This window comes from Lissotriton vulgaris, chromosome 9 (assembly GCF_964263255.1).
Source record: "Lissotriton vulgaris chromosome 9, aLisVul1.2, whole genome shotgun sequence".
In the NCBI taxonomy this organism is placed as follows: Eukaryota; Metazoa; Chordata; class Amphibia; order Caudata; family Salamandridae; genus Lissotriton; species Lissotriton vulgaris.
Window position 1 is genome coordinate 925,122,310 of NC_141697.1, and position 19,102 is coordinate 925,141,411.

The 19,102-nt window shown below is 48.1% G+C and overlaps 1 protein-coding gene across 2 annotated transcripts in view; it reads left to right on the forward strand.

The window, feature by feature from the left end:
* Positions 1–19,102, forward strand: part of LOC147692533 (delta(3,5)-Delta(2,4)-dienoyl-CoA isomerase, mitochondrial-like) — a 253,270-nt gene that overhangs the window by 3,637 nt on the left and 230,531 nt on the right. The window contains exon 1 of one of the 2 annotated variants that reach the window (XM_086938750.1): positions 1,036–1,225. The exons of the other annotated variant lie outside the window; for it this stretch is intronic. The gene's annotated coding sequence lies outside the window, so the exon portion shown is untranslated. Of the gene's footprint in view, positions 1–1,035; positions 1,226–19,102 lie in introns of those variants that run through there. 2 annotated transcript variants of the gene reach the window in all.

The window sequence follows — 19,102 nt, forward strand, 5'->3', positions numbered from 1 at the left end:
GGGATTGGGTGTGTGAACCACACACTAGACCATGACCCAGAAACACGAACATAAGGCAAATAAGACCCAAGGTAAGTGAAAGGCTTTTTGAGTTAATCATATGCTTCCTGGTATTGTTCCTATACAATCGGGTAAGAATAACAAGGGTTATCACCACCCTGGAAGCCTTTAGGCTCTCGTACCGTCCTCCGCATGAGTGCCAGTCCTGACACTCCCCAACGGAGGGCACTGTGCTAAGTAGTGGCCGACAATGCCACTCGAGCCTTTGCCTGTTCACAGACGGTCTAGCCAGCCGTCTTATCCTACCCGTCCCCCGCAAGAATGCCGGTCCCGACACTTGCCAACGAGGGGTACCGTTAGCCTGGTAAATAACGCATGAGGCTCCGTGACTGTGGTTATCAAAACCAGCGGAGTCCCTCTCCTAACTGGTAGTTCGGGTAATAGTTATATCCACAGGGGGAGTAGTATTCCTCACTTGCTCCCCTGAGTATGAGGGTATCAAATCCAGTGGAGTCCTTCTCCCAACTGTTAATTCGAGTAATAGTTATATCCACAGGGTGAGTAGTTTCCTCACTAACTCCCCTGAGCATACGAGATCAACACCCACACGTTCTGTGAGCTGCTGTACGTGGAGACGCACTGGAGTTGAAGATCTCTCACTTTGAGTCGGCAAACATGGGAAAGGGAGGGGGCTCTCCCTCTCGTCGAGGCAACAAACAATGCAAGGGGTGAACGTCCGCCCAAACTCCGGCTAGCGTGCACTCTCGGGAATGACAAGGAGAGCGGCCGCGCTCCTGGCTCTGGTTGCACACACACACACACGGGGCTCCGCTGCGTGCAATAGAGGAAAGGTCGAAGTCCCTTACCTTGCGGTGATTCTGTAGCCCTCCGGTTCGTCTCGACAATATCCGACGGGCTCTGTGGGTGTCGCCATTGTTTATATACTGCTGCATGTGATGCGCATGCGCCGTGCATTGCATCACGGGATCTGTAGTCCCTTCCGGTTCCGTCCGCCCGATCCTGTAGTTCTTTACCTGTTGTTGATCGCGATGTTGTTCTCCTTTCCGGTTGCGGTTCCGTCGCGTCTTAAACCATGACAGTCTTGCTGCCTGAGCTCTTCGGCTAGCCTTTGTTTCTTCTTAAGTTGAGCCTACAGCGCTTGCCCTGCAGGATGATCTGTTGTATGTACTTTGTGGAGTTGGACTCCTCCTATAGCTGCTGATTGGTAAGGAGAGCCTCACTCGCAAAAGTCTTTTTTTGCTTCTACATAACACATTCTAGTGTCTTGCTCCTCCTGTGTAGTACTGGTCTAGCATTTACCACTCTTCCTCCTCTGCTCTCCAAAACCCTTTGTCTTCTCGGGGCATTCATTCCCTCCACTGCACACATGCCGCTAACTACACAGCAGCGCATATACTTGCAAAGGGGCATCACGCTGGGCTCTTAACCCACCAGGCAACATCCTTCTTATCCTTAAGAGTGACCTAGGAGAGGGCATCTGTGGAGCAGTGGTGTGACAATAAGCCCCGCAGGCCCCGTGGTGCGGGGGTGCCCCCGAGCTCGAGGGGGCCCCCTCTGGCACTCTGTGCACGGGCGGGCCTGAGAGGTTTTGACTGGGTCGGGAGCATGGCCCAGCCTTGCAAAGGCATTTGAAGGCATGGCTCAGAATCACCGCTATAATAAAGATTATTGAGCATACTGGGCACCTCTAGTCTCCATTTGCCAAGGCACTTCGCAGTCAATTCGACAGGTGCGCAGCCAGTTTTTGTTTAATTATTTTAATATGTCCCAGGTAGTGCAAGCCAGGCCCAGAGACGAGGTGACTATAGTTGCCCTGGAAATCGCCTCTGGGCCCGGATTGCTACAATTTTATTTGTTACATCTCGTCCGGACTCTGGGGCCCCTGCACTGCTGTAATTGACTTGCGCTCTCTGTAAGGGATGTAATGGGTTATTCCTTAAGACCATGTGTACCAGAAGCATGTTGAGAGCCAGCTTGTTATACGTGAGAAGGTAAGCGCTGCACCCAAGAGCAGCACCTCAGCCCTTTCTCCTGGGTCCCGTCGGGTGAACTCTAAGCAGAAGGTACACATTGGCAACCTGACTTGCACACCCAGACTGCAGCAGGGACTAGCCAGATCAGCCCTATCGGCCCCCGGAGCTTGTACACAGTGGGCTCTGCTGAAAATCGGCAGCTGAACAGACACTGCAACATTTCAAGTAAGCCAATGCTAGCAACTAAATTGTCTTGTATGCTTTTGGATATCAGAATTCGCTGATGTTTTGAATCAGGCACATCAGAGCAGGGGTAGCGCATTTTTATTACATGAGCAAAGTCTTAAATAGATGTCGATTATTGGCAAGCATGCCCTTCTAGAAGGTTCTTGTTTTCATTAACGTATAGTGGCATTATTTTTACCCACAAACTGGAAACATTTCATTGAAAGTAGTAGTTGGAACTGAAAATGAAGGTGAATTGCATGTGGATGAATTTTGGTTAAGCAACATAATTAGTGGACAAAAAGTCTTATTTTAACTTGAAAACCGACCTACAAATACAATTGGTACTAACAGTAATAATTATAGTTTTCTCAGGCATTAAGAGAAATTTGCGAAAGAAACACTTCACAGCTTTTCACCCCCATCCAAAACAGCAGCCCCCCAACAATATTAAACAACTTTTTAAATTCAAAATGTTTTATTTTTTATATGTTCCTGAAAACTTAACTGATAAATATTCATGGGATGGCCAATAAATTGTGTTCAGTGAAAAGTTAAAGGTAATTTATCTGCCCATGAAAAAAGACTATCCCCCTTAAAAATCTGGAAAAGGCTGTTAGATGATAGCAGGTCACACCACACCAGCAGAACAACCAATTGAGTTTGGGCACTTGCTACTTTGGAAAAACAAAAAGATTCTGCAAAATGTATCCCTAACCTTCCATGGATGTTTGTTGGATAGGGAGGAGTGTGGGGTTGCAGGGTCTCGTGTGCCTTCTGTGGATATGTTTAATTTAATGCGCAAGACACAGGCTCAAATGTCGGCAGGGCTGTCTATACCACTCATCCTCATCGGGCCGATAACACTGGGACTGCTCGGTAACCGTGACGTGTGTAAGATACATCCTGTAAAGTACTGCAGCTGTGGCAGAGAGGGACACCACAAAATACATTCATGTAATAACCCATGTCACAAACACACAACAAACAATTCTGGGCTATCTAGTTTTGAGGGAAACTTCTAATTGTTTTGCTGAATCTTTCAATGTATTTATTGCATATGAGGGTGAGTCAAAGTGAGCGCAATGAAATGGACAGGAATTAAGTGATAACTGGGCTGGAGGAGGTTAAGGTTTCCAAGATCAGGGGGTGAGGGTTCTCTTGGCATTGCCAAATATAACTTGTATCGCGTACAACCAGGCCATGGGCCAGTACCACTGGGTTCAGCAGGAGGGTCTGGGCGTATCGATATCAATCAATCAAGGTTGGTAAGCCCCAGCCACTCACCCATGAGGGTCTGGGTCATCCGAAGATCAGGGTCTTGAGGTCCTTCCTGAAGTGGGGCAATGTGGGAGCTTGGTGGAGGGGGAGTGCATCAGGTGCTGTGGCACTGGGACAAAAGCCTGTGATGGGAACACTGCACCCCAATTATTGGTAGATTTTGATCATCATTTTGTTGAAAGTGTTTATTGAGGTGACAAGAACGATAGAAAAAGGAACAGGCATAGAAATGACTCACAAGGTAGGATCTGTAGTCCCCTGTGGAGTACTTCTGCTTTTTTTTTCTATCCCATTAGCTCCGTCTCTCCCAATCAACTTTGTAGAGGCAAGATTCAACAATTTATTTACTTTGTTCATGCGACAAAAGCATGGACTCCTACTTGCGATAATGTGTCAGTCAAGTGTCACACACAAGGAAATGCAATTTCACATATACACACACTCCATCCATTGAAATGTCACACATAAGCAACTTGGAACCTTGGCAGCAATGCTTAGAGGGCCCCCCAATGTATTTTGCAGGGGGGCCCCCTCAACTTTCGTTACACCACTACTGTGGTGCTCTTAAGTCTGAAGGGACGGGGTCACTGTTGCCCCATTTCATTGCTTAAATATGTGACAACCACCCACTTCTTTGCTTTGATAATAGTTATCATCGTTAGGAAGTTGACGTTACGAGCACTCTCACATTACAGTTGTGATTGAGTGCCTGGATAATGTGCTGCATGGCTAAATACTTATAAGTTCCCAAAGCCGAGACCAGTTGCATTGCAAATGCTTGTTTAAGACATCTTTGGGACATTCCCATCCGGAAAGCTGACCTAGGGATTCTTTCCGCCCATTGTTTACAATTGGCTGTGTGGTTTCTAACTGACATTCGCTTGCTTTCTATATGCTGGCTGTATTTGTTTTAGGCTTTTCAACTTGAGTTGTTCCATCTCATTGAACATATCCTCTTCACTGTATTCTTCCACAGTGCTTGATTCCTAAAACAGGCCTTTAAAGTATGTTCTTATCTTGTCACAGTTGCTGCGCATTCAAAAACAGAATTCAAATGTCAGGCTCTGTTTTCGTAGGGTCCTTGGTATTTACTTTTTTTTCTCTGACTTCCAAGTGAGAGGCTTTATCTGACAATCTGGGGGGGGGAGCTTCCCTTCACTCTTCGACACTACTCTACTCTATGCACTCCACTCTACAAAATTCTAGGCCACTCTACTCTGCTATACAACACTCCACTCTACGGCACTCTTCTCCACGCCGCTCTAAGAGACTTTACTTAACAACACTCTTTGCCACTTCACTCTTGGCCACTCTACTCCACTATACAACACTCCAATCTATGCATCCCTACGACACTATGCAACTGAACTCCATGCCACTTTACTCCACTCCTCAACACTAAACTCCACTCTCCGCCACTTCATGCTATGACACTTTACACCACTCTGATACTTTACTCTCCTCCACTTGTGGAGGAGAGTAAAGGAGGAGTGTGGAGGAGTGTGGCTCAATGGTTAGAGCGGCAGACCCTGATGCAGATGTCTGCCCCGGGACCAGGGTTCAATTCCCGACGCGGCAGGGTCTTGGGCTCATTTGTCTGCGGACTCGATAATTTTCGCTTCGGCGCCTACTCTAATCATGGGGTCCCCATTCGGCAACTCTGGGCAATAGCTTGCTTAATCTCCACAACGGTCCCTACAACACTGTGATGCCTGGCTTCACCTTGGGGGTGCCCAGGAGGGGCATCTCAAAGGGAGAGCCAGGAAGGGTTCCACAGCGTTATACAGCGCCGGGATGCCCCGGTGATGGGCAGCTGTGCGCTTTACAAGTATCCTACATTTACATTTACTTTACACCCCTCCATCTGTGCCCTCAACTCTATGCCCCTCCACTCTGACACTCCACTCTACTCTATGCCACTCTTGCTTCTCTATGCCTCTTAACTCTTGGGCACGCTATGCCACTCCACTCTATTCCACTCTACGCCACTCTTCCACTCTACAACACTGTACACCCCTTCATTTTACGCCCCACCACACTACAACAGTTTACCTCACTCCACGCCACGCCACTCCACACCTTCCGTTCTATGCCTCGCCGCTCTACGCCTCATCACTCTACACTTAACTCTACCAAACTCTTCCCCACTCTACGACACTCCACTCTACCACCTTCCACTCTGACATCCTACGCCAATCCACTCTACGCCACTACCCTCCACTGTACTCCACGTCACAATCCTCCACTCTACGTCACGACCCTCCTCTCTACTCTATGCCATGACCCTCCACTCCATTCCACTCTACCCCACGACCCTCCACTCTACCCCACGACCCTCCACTCCGACCCTCCACTCCACTCTACACCACAGCACTCTACTCTACGCCACGACCCTCCACTCTACTCTATGCCACGACCCCCAACCTACTGTATTCCACGACCCTCCACTCTACGCCATGACCCTCCACTCTACGCCATGACCCTCCACTCTACATCATGACCCTCCACTCTACGCCATGACCCTCCACTCTACGCCATGACCCTCCACTCTACGCCATGACCCTCCACTCTACGCCATGACCCTCCACTCTACGGCATGACCCTCCACTCTACGGCATGACCCTCCACTCTACGGCATGACCCTCCACTCTACACCATGACCCTCCACTCTACGCCATGACCCTCCACTCTACGCCATGACCCTCCACTCTACGCCATGACCCTCCACTCTACGCCATGACCCTCCACTCTACGCCATGACCCTCCACTCTATGCCATGACCCTCCACTCTACGCCACAACCCTCCACTGTACTTCACATCACGACCTTCCACTCTACTCTACGCCATGACCCTCCCCTCCACGCCATGATACTCCACTATATGCCACTTTAGTCCATTCTATGCTCCTCCACTGTACAACGCTTCACTGTGCGCCCCTCCACTCAATGCCACTCCATGCCCCTTTACTCCATGACACACTACTCCACTCACCTCCACTGTACTCTTGCACACTTCACTCCTCTCCACTCTATGCCCCACCACAACCCTCCACTGTGTGCTTCTCTTCTCCACTCTATGCCACTCTTCTCCACTAGGCGCCACTCTTGTCCACTTAACGCCACTAACTTTTAGCAGTGCTGAACAGCAGCCACGCTGGAGTACAGCATGGCTAAAACACATTGGCAAAGCCAATAGCTGTGGCATAGGCAATACCGAATGGCCTTGGCAATGCTTTTTTACTTTTCTAATAACTGGGTTAGTCTGGTTAGAGTTCTTCTTGCTGTTGATGCTGAATTTTGTGTGGAAACGTGATCTTATAGCTTCTGGTTCACAAGATGCCATCTTTCTCCATCTATCTCCTACTTCTATTATCCCTCCCTCCTGTTATTCTCCACCTCTGTCCTAATTACTTTTGCATTCTCCTACGTTCCTTCGATGTCCCTGTCTCTCATCTTTTGCTCTCTTCTGCCCCATCTTCTTTCTGCCCTCTCCACAGTCACATGAGCCCTGCATCTCAAGGTTTTTGTTTGCTCTCTTTATTTCCCCCTACACATCTTTACTTTAATCTCCTCTCCTATTCCTTCTCCTCTTCCTGCTCTCTTCTAGTCTAATTTTTCACTGCCTTTGTCTTTTTATCTTCTTCACTGCCCCTTTCTCGTCAATCTGTCTTCAGCTCTCCGGTTGCCTCTCCTGTCTTCATCCTCTCTTAAAGACCCAACAGCACTGTCCTCTGTTCTCTGAGAGTATCTTTTTCATTAACCATTTTACCTCCTCTCTCCTCTTTAACATGCCCCTCCTTGCTCTCTTTACATTTCTTACTCTCCATATTGTTACCATTTTCTATTCTTCCCAAATGTTCCCTCTTTCTTTGCCTCTATTAACTTTTCCTCTTCCCCCCTCTGTTTACTTTTTACAGTCCGTCCACCCTGCTGTCTAAAAGATCTATCTCTTTCCCACCATTCTTGTCTCCTTTGTGTGGTTCATTTCCAGCACAGTTCGTACATTTAAAAAAAATTGTTTGCACATTTGTTTTGTTGAGATTTTTGCAGTTTACAAAACAGTGCAACTTAGCAGCAGTGGTTCACAAGTAAGTCATGTCATTTTCCAGGGGTTCAAAAGCCTACATTACAATTTCAGGAGGTTGGTGGATGGGGGACAGGGGCCAGAGAAAAAAACCCTACGATCAAGCACCACTGGCATTCCTATCCCACAGCAAACACAAGGAGATGGTGTATGGAGCGCTGAAAGTTTTCAGAAACTCACCTCCAGTCACAGATCTGGGTTGAATCCATCTTCGTTCTTTAGCTCACTTCGCCACCCCAGTTCAGACATAGCTATATACAAATCAGTCTTGACCCTGTGCCTCATGGAAACAGTCCAGCCCGAACTGCCAAGCCATGTCTTCCCTGGACTGTAAACAAGCATCATGGGACCGGTTTCGGGCTAACAACCCTCATCAGCCAGGCTAGCTTGAATCCAACCTGGCTTGGCTGTTCAGGCTGGACGTTTCCATGAGGCACAGGGTCAATACTGATTTGCATATAGCTGGGTCTGAACTGAGGTGGTGAAGTGAGCTAAAGAATGATGATGGAATCAACCCAGATCTGTGACTGGGGGTGAGTGTCTGAAAACTTTCAGCGCTCCGTCTATCATCTCCTTGTGTTTGCTTTGTTTGCCCTAAGTTGGCGGGGTATGCCCAGATGTGGGTCTCCTTCTCACTTTGCCACTGGATTCAAGCTAGCCTGGCTGATGAAGGGTGTTACCTAGAAACCTGTCCCAGGATGCGGTTCTGGGAAGACCTGCCTTGGCAGTTCGGGCTGGACTGTTCCCATAAGGCACAGGGTCAAACTGATTTGCATATAGCTGGGTCTGAACTGAGGTGGTGAAGTGAGCTAAAGAATGATGATGGATCCAACACAGATCTGTGACTGGGGGTGAGTGTCTGAAAAGTTTCAGTGCTCCATCCATCATCTCCTTGGGTTTGCTTTGATTGCTGTCCCACTTCAGCCAATACTCTATGATCAAAAAAACAGCAAAACCACCCATGACCATCCGGTACGATCCCTTTACTTTCACCCTCCTCTCTAACTGTCCCTCACACACCACCCACGTTGACAGACGCACTTCTGTCCCTAGCCATTCTGTTCCTCACCAGACGTACCCACACTAACTCCAGACGACTCCGAATGTTCACCGTCCCCTTAATCATCCATTTCCAGGTGCTCCAGAATTTCACCCCAGTGCTCCAGGTCACTCTCCGCATGCTCATCCACTCTCACCTTTTTCAGCCTGCATTTCTCAGCCACTTACAGCTCCCTCAGGTCTGCCAGACATCGGCCCAGGTACGGTGGCGCAGGCTTAGCCAATGAATTGCAAAGCGCTGCCTCACAACTACCAGACCCAGCAAGGCAAAACAATACCACATCTTCCTCCTTTTACAAGGGGCTGGCAGCAGCCCAAGCAGAGAGAGCTGGATCTCTTTCTCCACTCTGGTGTTCTCCACTCTACGCATGCTGTTTAGCACCCCTGTCATATATAAGAAATGAGCCGGAGTCCCTCCGCACCTGGGGCACCCATTGGCCCTAGTTGAGAAAATCCTGTGTAATTGCTTTGGCTTGAGGTAGGTGCGGTGCAGGTAAAAGAACTGAGTCAGTTCAAAGCATGCATTACTGCACATGTCCGAACCTGAGCAGACGCTCATTTTCACTCCCCCCCTCGGTGAGCTAGTCTCCTAGTGCATCATTCCACCCACTACAAACCGTCTCCATTTACTCTCGTCTGTCTCCATTCAGTGCTGTTTATAGTCAGGAGATTAGTCCCTTGTCAGATCCTATGTACAATATCATGGTGAGTGTGTTCGACTCCATCCATATCCATATTTTTCAGAGCGTGCAGGATAGCGTAGCATTCTGCAGAACTGGCCCAGCCGCTGCTGAAACAGTTTGACAGTCTCAGCCATGGTAAGAACCCCCCACACCCCCATTTTGGTACAGGTCTCCCACCCAGGGGCAGCCACACACCATCCACTGGGACATATCCATCAACATCTGCACACTGTGGAAGGGCCACAGCCACCAAAGTTTGAACAGCTTTGTGTATGGGGGCATCCTCAGCACACATTTAACTGTTATCTCCCAAACCTTGGACACCCACCATACTATGTACCCACTTCTGGGCATACCCTTCCCACTTAAGGCAACAAAAGGAAGAAGAACAGATCATGGACGAAATGCTGAACAGATCAAACATTCACCCCAGTCACAGATCTGGGTTTAGTCCATCATTTTAGCTCACCATGCCAGCCATGTTATGTTTGATATGTTTGCCCTTAGTGGCAAAGGGTATGCCAAGCTTTGGGTCCCTTGCTCGCTGTGCCACTGGCTTCAAGCTAGCCTGGCTGAAGAGGGGTGATAACCTGAAACCGGTCCCAGGATGCTTGTTCTTGGTCCAGGGAGGACCTGACCTGGCAGTTCAGGCTGGACTGTTCACATGAGGAGCAGGATCAAGTCTGGCTTCCATATGGCTGGGCCCAAACTGGGATGGCATGGTGAACAAAAGAACAATGGATTTAACCCAGATCTCTTGACTGGGGGTGAGTGTCTGAAAAGTTTTAGCACTCATCTTGTTGTGTTTGCTTGTCCAGTTTTGAGGCAGTCAGGAAATGTTCCTTTTTTGGCTGAGAGAGAGATTCACCAGTTCTATCCAGTGGGGAAGCATGTGTGCATAGAGGTGTTTTGCAATGTCCCCAGGAATTAGGTCTACAAAGTGTTGTGAGGGTTTTGTTTTTATGATAATCTTGAGTAAATCTTCTTCTGTTACGGAATTAAATAGTTGCCAAGTCTCTTTGGAATTGAATGCTAGTAAAGAGGTAGTAGGGTGGACATCATGAAGTAGTAGTTGTTGAGCTTTGGAGTTGAAGAACTGTAGAAACCCCTCTGATTTTGATGGTGGGTTTTAACATTTTTAGGTTGTGGGCTTGGAGAGATTCTTGGTGGTTTTGATCAGATCAAAGAGTTGCTATGGTTGGGTCTTGGCTGAGTCCAGCAGTGACCTAAAGTGATTGGCTTTCTCCTAAAAGATGTGGGTTTTTTTTGCATTGGGACCTAGCATTTTTTAGGCAAGTGGGGTGATGGTAGAGGGCGACTGTCTCGATTTTCTTTTCTAACATTTTTAGGGCTAGAAGCAGCCTTGTGTAGCTTGGGATACACTCATCTTGGATTATAGTAAGGGGGGCTTCAATGTGCCAGATTTGCATCTATATTACTTATACGCCCAAGCACAATATGCACGCTACTGGTACAATCCCCACACATTTATTCCACGCATAGCGGTAGAAGACGGTGATGCTCACCTGATCCCCTTGCACAGTATTATATCGCATACTAAAGGGGAACACTTAAGAATGAAATTAACCCTATAAACTGCACGTTCGCAATCTGGCAGGCTATAGGGCAGTCGGCAGCAAAGCTTCCGGTATAGACCCCTATGCTCCCACTAGCGCACCATGCAGCACTTTCGGTAACACAGGAAGCTGGGGCTATGTGCTCTTTATAGCTAGTGGGCATAGAAAAAATGCAGGATCTATACCCAAATGTTACATTTCACAAGTTAGAAGAGCTACACTATATACAAAACAAGACTCCGCTGTCAATGTTCACATTTCATAGGCTCTATGCGGCCGTGCACTGCAATCACTGCAGACACTACTGGTTAGCCCCACACGTCATAAATTAATCACCAGGCTTTAAAGAGTGGTAAGGGACGACTTCAAACAAAGCTCACACAGAAGGAATGGAAGCTCTGCTGTCAAATCACAGAGGCGCTGACGCCAAATTGTAATTTACGTATCATTCATTTAACATATCTTCACCAAGTGTATTATACGCCAGCCAGGCTGCATAAATATGATATTAGTGAATGTGATGCATGAAACGATGTGGGTTGAAAGAGGCAGACTTCCTGCATGTGGTGTGGGAGTGTCGTCGAGTTCTGGGAGGAGGTGGTTAACCGACTACAGATCATGATCCCTGCAGAGGTGCAATGTAAGCCACATGTATGTCTTCTGGGCCTCACGCCTCAACTAAAAGGCTCAATAGGCAAGTTTACAAAAATTGCATTGCTCTTGGCAAAGAGGAGGGTGGAGATTAACTGGGAAAGCAAGGCAGCCCCTCGGCCCAAGCAATGGATAAAGGACTTTGTGTACTGTAAAGAGAACCTTAATCTCTATGCTGAGGAATTGCCGATGGTGTCAAGACCCAAGGACATATGGGACCCAGTGTTGAGTTACCTGAGATCAAGGGATCAATGTGTACCGGATGAGGGGATGTTTGATGACTATCTTCAATAATAATTGGCATTATGCACATTTGCAACAATCAGATAGCTTGCTGTAGAGGTATAACAGAGATGTGTAATCAATGTGCTATATGTTGTTCTTTTGCTGTTATTTCTGAAAATGAAAAATAAGTGTCCTAAAATTCTTAGGGCTTTTCTTTCCTCCGAAAGGGCCTTGTTGAACAATGGCAATGATGGTTCAGGACATTTCTTTTTGGTTTGGAGTATATCTGCTACATCATACGCATCAGAGAGGGATGCAAAGTTGTGTGAGGTAGCGTCATTCATATTTGTGGCGGGGCCAGTGGGGGGAAGTATCTTCTGAACAGTATTGCTAAGAGTAGTGATGTCTATGTTTCTGGTATCTCGAAACCAAATAGTTGCCCATTTTGGTCACCACAGTCTGAGAGAGTTGTAATGTGAAGGGAGTGATCGGACCAGTCTACCGGGATTGGATCATTCACTGAGGGCATGTAATCTTTGGAGATTATAAGGTCTGGTACGAAGCCTTTGGTGTGTGTTGGCTTAAGGTTATGTTGGATTGAGTAATTGTTGGAGAGTGGAGGCAATGTGGTTCACTGTAGAGTCTTCTGTGATGTCTCATTGAAGGTTGACGTATCCCAGAAAGATCAATTTGTCGGTCCAAGAGATTTGGTTAGTTATGAGGTCTGTGCACTCCTCAACAAGTCAAGTCAAGTAATTTATATAGCGCACTACATACCCAGAGGGTCTCAAGGCGCTTGAAGAGGGGTGGGGACTTACTTGTCGAATATCCAGGTTTTAAGTTGCTTGCTGAATGCTAGGTGGTTTTGAGTGAGACGAAGGTGCATGGGAAGTGAGTTCCAAGTTTTGGCCACCAGGTAGGAGAATGATCTTCCTCCCATGGCGGTTTTGTTGATGCGAGGAACAGCAGCAAGGGCTTGGTTGGAAGAGCGTAGCTGGCGGGAGGGGGTGTAGAAGGAAAGTCGTGTGTTGAGGTATTCGGGTCCAAGTTCGTAAAGTGCTTTGTGTGCGTGGGTGAGGAGGCGGAAGGTTATCCTCTTATTGACGGGGAGCCAGTGGAGTTTTTTCAGGTGACCAGAAATGTGGTCTTTACGCGGGATGTCTAGTATGAGTCTGGCTGATGCGTTCTGGATGCGTTGGAGTTTTTTTTAAAGTTTTGCGGTGGTACCAGCATATAGGGTGTTTCCGTAGTCCAGTCGGCTTGTAACCAGTGCGTGGGTGACCATTTTTCTAGTTTCGGTGGGGATCCAGCGAAATGTTTTTTTGAGCATTCGAAGAATGTTGAAGCAAGATGATGAAACGGCGTTGACTTGTCTGGTCATCGAGAGTGAGGAGTCCAGGATGACGCCTAGGTTCCGTGCGTGGTCCGTCGGGATGGGTGCTTTTCCAAGGGCCTCTGGCCACCAAGAGTCGTCCCAGGCGGAGGGGGAGGTACCTAGGATAAGGACTTCTGTTTTGTCTGAATTCAGTTTCAGACGGCTGTGCTTCATCCATTCGGCAACATCTTTCATTCCTTCGTGTAGGTTGGTTTTGGCGGTGTTAGGGTCTTTTGTGAGTGAGAGGATCAGTTGAGTGTCATCAGCGTAGGAGATGATGTTGAGGTTGTGTTGGCGTGCGATGGTCGCGAGGGGGCTCATGTATACGTTGAAGAGGGTGGGGCTGAGTGAAGATCCTTGTGGCATGCCACAGATGACTTCGGTGGCCTCTGATTTGAACGGTGGGAGGCGGACTCTCTGAGTTCTTCCGGCAAGGAATGAGGTGATCCATTCCAGTGCTTTTCCTTGGATTCCGATGTTTCTGAGTCGTTGTAACAGGGTGCTATGACAGACTGTGTCGAAGGCTGCGGAGAGGTCGAGGAGGATGAGGGCGACTGTGTCTCCATTGTCCAGTAAAGTTCGGATGTCGTCTGTTGCTGCGATGAGTGCGGTCTCAGTGCTGTGTTTGGCTCGGAAGCCGGACTGTGAGGAGTCGAGGGATTTGTTGGCTTCGAGGAAGGCGGCGAGCTGGTTGTTGACAGCTTTCTCTATGACTTTGGCCGGGAATGGAAGGAGCGAGATGGGGCGGTAGTTTTTGAGTTCGGTGGGGTCAGCTGTGGGTTTTTTCAAAAAGGCGCTGAGTTCGGCGTGTTTCCAGCTTTCCGGGAAGGTGGCGGAGTTGAGGGAGCAGTTGATGACGTCTCGGAGGTGGGGTGCTATGATGGAGTCTGCTTTGTTGAAGATGTGGTGAGGGCATAGGTCTGTGGGGGATCCAGAGTGGATGGAGTTCATCAGGCGGATGGTGTCTTCAGTGGAGATTGGGTTCCATTCGTTAAGGATGTTCAAGGGAGGTGAAGGTACTTCAGAGGGTTGGGTGGGTTGGTCTCCGGGTTGGTTGTCGAAGCTGTTGTGGATGTCTGCAATTTTGTCGTGGAAGAACGAAGCTAGGGAGTCGCAAAGGGTTTGAGAGGGAGTGATGTCGTTGGAGTTGGCAGTGGGGTTGGTAAACTCTTTAACGATGTTGAATAATTCCTTGCTGTTGTGGGCATTGTTGTCTAGTCGGTCTTTGAATGCGGTTTTCTTGGCAGTTCGGATTAATTGGTGGTGTATGCGGGTGGCGTTTTTGAAGGTGTCTTTGGTGATAGTGTTTGGGTCTTTTTTCCAGGCCTTCTCAAGGGAGCGACAGAGTTTTTTGGATTTCTTAAGATCATTGTTGAACCAGGGGGCGTTTTTGCTGCCGAGTTTGGTTTGACGTTTTTCCAAAGGTGCTAGGTTGTCGGCAGTGCTGGTTAGCCATTGAGTGAGGTTAATGGCTGCTTGGTTGGGGTTCGATGAGTGGGCAGGGGGGTTTCGAAGAAGCGATGTGGCGATTTGGTCGATGGTGATTTTGTTCCAGTTTCTTCGCAGGGTAGGTTGGGGATGGTTGTGGGTTGTGGTCTTATTGTAAGCGAAGTGAACGCAGCTGTGGTCCGTCCATTGGAGAACAGTGGTGTGACTGAAGGAGATATGTTTGCTGGAGGTGAAGATAGGGTCGAGTGTGTGTCCTGCGTGGTGTGTGGGGGTGTTAACAAGTTGTTTGAGTCCGAGGTTGGCGAGATTGTCCAGAAGGGTGGTGGTGTTGATGTCGTTGCTCTTTTCCAGGTGGAAATTGAGGTCTCCCAATAGAATGTAGTCCTCGGAGGGGAGGGCGTGTGGGGTGATAAAGTCAGTGATGTCTTCAGTGAATTGTGCACGGGGACCCGGTGGTCTGTAGAGGAGTGTGCCTCTGAGTGTGGTTTTGGGGCCGGTGTGGATCTGGAAGTGAAGGTGTTCGGCGCTAGAGAGGTTGACGTCCGAGCTGGTTGAGATACGGATGGAGTTCTTATGGACGATGGCGATGCCTCCTCCTGTTTGGTTGGTGCGATCTTTTCGGATGATCTTATATCCTTCCGGGATGGCTAGGGTGATGTCTGGAGCTGAAGAGGCGTTCATCCATGTTTCTGTTAGGAAGGCGACGTCCGGAGAGATGGTGTCTAGTAGATTCCAAAGGTTGATGGCGTGGCTGTGGACCGATCGGGTGTTGAGCAGGATGCATTGTAAGTGGTTGGCGTCGGATCTCTGTTTGGTGTTATTGGAGGAAGAGTTGGTCTTGGTGCCGTCAAACTTGCAGGAGTTGCATGTGAAGGGTCCATGGGTGTGTCCTGGAGCAGCTTGGGCGCAGTTGGGGAGTCGGCCGGTGTTTAGGGCTAGCAGGGTAGAGGCGTTGTATGTAATGCGGGTGGGGTGGGTGGTACGGGGGCCAGGGGGTACGGCGCTGGGCGTGGTCCAGGCGCCGACGGGCGTAGACGGGCTTACCTTTGGCGCACCTTCGGCGCGGCCGTAGCGCGTGGACGCTGCGCGTAGGGACATCTGCATTAAATAGATAGTGGAGGGGGCGGAGCGTGGGAGGGTCAGCAGCTGGGAGGCGGTAGCGGGGAGGAGGGGCGGGCCAGGGAGCACCAAAACAAAATGGAGGGTCAAAGGGAAAGCCAGGCAGGGCCAGCAGATGCACCGGGGGCAAATTCGAAGTGCGTGTAACCTGATTATGCCTCAGTAAGAGTCGCGCTGCTATGTACAGCAGAGCGGGCGAGCAAGTCAAGGTGAGGAGCTATTTTCCACACTCGCGCTATGTTACCAGGCAGATACAATGTAAAACGCAGCAATCAAAGCACAGCACAGGAATGCGATGCTGGTAAAATCAATGGCAGCAAATGAAGCCTAAACAATTAGCGATATCAATCTTCAATGGCAGACTCAATGGCAAAATCAATGGCAGCAAATGTAGCACAAACAAATAACAATACCAATCTTCACACACACTCGCGCTCTGAAATCGTGCAGATACAGTGTAAGAAGCAGTGATCAAGGCGCCGCACAGAAACGCGATGCCGGTATAGTCAATGGCAGATTAAATAAGCACAACAATAACGATATGCGTGGGTCTAGAGTAAGGCATTAAAATGTGGCGAAGGTGCCTATGTGGTATTTCGATGCATTGCAGTAAGCTTCTGTAGATGACTGCGATGAGGGAAATGTGTAGCCAGAGTGAATGAAGGGAATGTGTGCATATTCTGGAAGAGATAGATTTAAGTGATGCTTATAGTTCTGGTTAGCGGGCGACAGTGAAGAGATCTGGGGCTGTGGTTGTAAGTGTGTGGGTTCGGTAAGGGAGGAGAGTTCTTGTGAAGTGATAGGATATGTGTGGGTGTGGTGTTGAGATCAGGAGTCTTCAGATGAGGTGATGCAACAGGAGGAATGTAGCTACTGTGGATAATGGGTGTGATGATGTTGGAGATGGAGGGAGGACTAGCCTTCAGTGGGTGGGTCAGTGATGAGTATGGGAGGGGTATTGTGGAAATTGTCATTGTGGAGGGAGGGTGTTCAGTTATGTGAATGCAAGGCAAGTAGGAGTGTGGATTGGCATGAGAAGGTGAGGTATTGTAGGCTGGGCTGATCTCTGTGGGATCTGTCAGAATGGGGTTATGCCAGTGGGGGCTGGATGGGGGTGTTGCTAGTTGTGACAAGTTGAGTGTAACTTAATGATTCGGGTAAGAGGAGAGAGTAGGGAATGGGGGACATTTTGGGGATTATAGTGATCGTTTGGAAGTATGGTTGGGAGGGTACCTTGTTGGGGTAGGCGTCAAGACCACTGGTTGTGGATTGGTGGGGAATTTGGGCAGGAGTTGAGTTGAGTTGGTTGTATGTGGCTAAATGACGTCATGAATGATTTGTTGGAGGAAGCTTGCATTAGGGCATTTAGGAGGACGAGGACGATGCGATCAAATAATGACAGGTGCAAATCTGTGGACTGAATCAGGATCTTACCATTATTGTAGATTGAGATAGTGGTGGTTCTATTGAATTATGGTGAGGGGGAAATTTGGAGCTTGCAAGCATGAGGAAGGGTAGTAGACAATGAAACGCTGAGTTTGTCATGGAAGATGTTGAACCAGGTTGAAGTGTTACGTGTGACGAAGATGAGGTCTGTTTTAAGATTCCCATATCAGCTGCTGTGCTATGGAGCAGCACATAGTGTGTCTGGAAAATCTTCCAGGATGTCGGGTTTAAATCTTTTTGCTGAGGCTTTGGAGAGATTAGGAGGGTATAGGAGATTGAAAGAGTTGGTTCCAGTGTTTTCTCTCTAGGTAGACTTTGTGATGCTCGGGAGTACCGCTATATTTAACACCGACCTGATTTGTCAAAGTGATGTTAAGGTAGTTGCAACGAAAGTGCACGTTCCTACCAGTGCACTAGCAGTACAGTATATCAGGTCACCAGCGAGACGACAGGAGATTGAATTCCTTTTTTTGGTTTCCTATCTGGTTCCAGAGCTTTTGTCCCTTCCTTTATAGGTGAGATCAAACCCAGCATGCCCCTACCGAAGAAGAGTGGCAGCGAGGGGGAGGGCCTCCTCACTGGACACATACACAAGGCAGACTGTAAAATCTACTCGCCCCTCGCTATGGCGAGTCAGATTTGATCAGGTTGAGCTATATTTAGGACCTACTTGCCCGTTGTCATATGGTCACATTTAGGCCTGGGTAGGAAAACTACTAGTTTACATGCTCACTTTTAAACTTGGCATCTTTTCTTGAAAGTTGACAATTGAGACACTTTACCTTGCATGGATACTGTACCAAGAAATAGCTTTGCTTACATGTGCACATCTTCGTACGCACATAATCAAAAGCCTTGAACATTCTGTACGAAAGCTAATGTTGTTCATTATTGTTCTCTCTGCAACAGCTTTGTCATGGAGGAATCAATAATGACATCCAGACTGGTACATCTGCATGGCAACATGGGTGATGTTCATTATATAAACAACATCACTACTTAGTTGAGTTAGAGGAGCATTTAGCTGGCACTGCGATGTTGACCCATGCCGGAATTCCAGGCCCACTGATTTCTGTGTACCTCTTGTGAGGGTTGAAACCGAGCTCTCCACCAAAACTGGCTTCCTTACGACACTTACCCACAGGTAATGGTGGAGTTATATCACCCTACAGGGATTCTGGCAGTTTCACCCACCCTAGGCACACTAGGATAGTTAGCACTACTAGGAGCAAAATATTAAATTTCTATGCTTGCATATATATTCTCAGTAAGCAGCACAGTGGTTCAATTACTCATCTTCTTCACAATTCTTGTATTGCTGATCTCACTATTCTGTTTCCTTATATTGATTAACACCTTGGCTGCTAGGTGTTTTCCCCCTCCTGTGCTGGAAATTGCTTTTTTACTTTATTTATGACGAGCTCAGCTCGTCATCAGCACAGCTCAACTGTGCATCATGACGAGCTGAGCTCGTCATGAGCATCGAAAGGGTTAAAGCACTCTTCTAAACTATTTCTTGATCGAGATCCGTTTTTGTCAGCGGAAGCAACAGTTGTGTCAAAATCAAGTCCACTTGAAACAACCAAAACTCCATAGTCTGAGTTGGGATCATGAAAGACTTGTACAAATTGATGACAAACCCGAGATCCTGAAGGAGCTGAGACATTCAAGATAGGTGAATTAAGACTTATTCTTTGCTCTGTGCCATGACCAGAATATCATCTAAATAAATAAACAGACGAACTCCACGTTTTCAGAGATACTGCACAACAGGTCTGAGCAACTTGGTGAAACACCATGGAGCAGACGAAAGACATGGCGAGCAACTTGAGCCAGCGATGGCGCCACTAAAACTTCAGAAACCTCCTGTGAGGTGGAAAGATAGTGTGAGAAGTTGGCCTGATATATGATGTCTCCAATTCTGGGGGAACCTT